At 40.2% G+C, this 1,220-nt stretch overlaps 1 non-coding gene across 1 annotated transcript; it reads right to left on the minus strand.

Annotated features, from left to right (window-relative positions):
• Positions 1 to 801: 801 nt before the first annotated feature.
• LOC116110512 lies at positions 802 to 908 on the minus strand. Its single transcript, XR_004124921.1, has one exon. It is a non-coding gene; the product is annotated as a small nucleolar RNA R71 (small nucleolar RNA).
• Positions 909 to 1,220: the final 312 nt, after the last annotated feature.

Genomic DNA, 1,220 nt, shown 5'->3' on the forward strand with positions numbered 1-1,220 from the left:
AATTCAATTGCTTCAACTAGATAACATTAGGAAACTCAGTGCTTTGCTTACAATCCTCGTGGGAACGATACTCTACTCATCATTACATTACTTGTGCGATTAGTATACTTGCTACATATTGCATGTTGTAGGAAACACGCATCAAGTTTTTGGCGCCGTTGCCGGGGACTGTTTTAAGTTAACATTGAGTTTTTCTTTAGTTAGCTAGATTGAAGTTTTTATTTTTGTTTTTTATTTTTTTCATTAGAATTGTGATCTCACTTTTCTTCACTCTTGTTCGTTTCAGTTTATGCGAAGAGCAAGACATCAACCAGTGGTTCCTGTTGACCTTGAGCTTGAGAGAACCGTGAGAAGATGTAACAGAGAGGAAGAGAAAGAGAGAATCTTGCTGTAGAATCTGAAAAAGTAGTTGTTGAAATGGCTGAACAAGAAAATAGAACACTGAGGGAATTTTCAGTTCCCACAGTGAATGGTAGTGGGTCGAGTATCACTAGACCTATAGTATAAGTAAACAATTTCGAGATCAAGCCGGCAATCATCCAGATGATCCAGCAGTCAGTTAGATTCAACGGTGATTTGAAGGAAGATCCGAATCAGCACATTGCAAATTTCCTGGAAATTTGTGATACCTTCAAGTCAAATGGAGTGTCGGATGATGCTATTAGGCTGCGGTTATTCCCATTCTCATTGGGAAATAAAGCCAAGGGGTGGTTAATGGCATTACCACCGGGAACAATAACAACATGGAATGATCTAGCATAGAAATTCTTGACCAAGTTCTTTCCTCCAGCTAAATCCGCGAAATTGAGAAATGATATCACATTATTTCTACAAGAAGAGTCCGAGTCACTGTATGAAGCTTGGGAAAGATACAAGGAGTTAATGAGGAAGTGTCCACACCATGGTTTGCCAGTTTAGCTTCAAGCCCAAACATTTTACAATGGTTTGATGGGTAATGTGCAAACCATGGTGGATGCAGCTTCAGGAGGGGCCTTGCAGAATAAGACACCAGAGGAGGCGTATGAGTTGCTTGAGGTTTTGGCAAGCAACAACTATCAAAGACCAAATGAGAGAGTTACAACAAGGAAATCTTCGGGTCTTCATGAAGTTGATGCCTTCACAACCATCTCAGCCCAACTCACTGCACTTCAAAAACAGTTGGGAACTATGCAGGTAAACTCTATACAAGCACCTCAACTAACATGTGATTTTTGTGCAGG

This window comes from Pistacia vera, unplaced genomic scaffold (genome assembly GCF_008641045.1).
Source record: "Pistacia vera cultivar Batoury unplaced genomic scaffold, PisVer_v2 Contig604, whole genome shotgun sequence".
Classification (NCBI taxonomy): domain Eukaryota; kingdom Viridiplantae; phylum Streptophyta; class Magnoliopsida; order Sapindales; family Anacardiaceae; genus Pistacia; species Pistacia vera.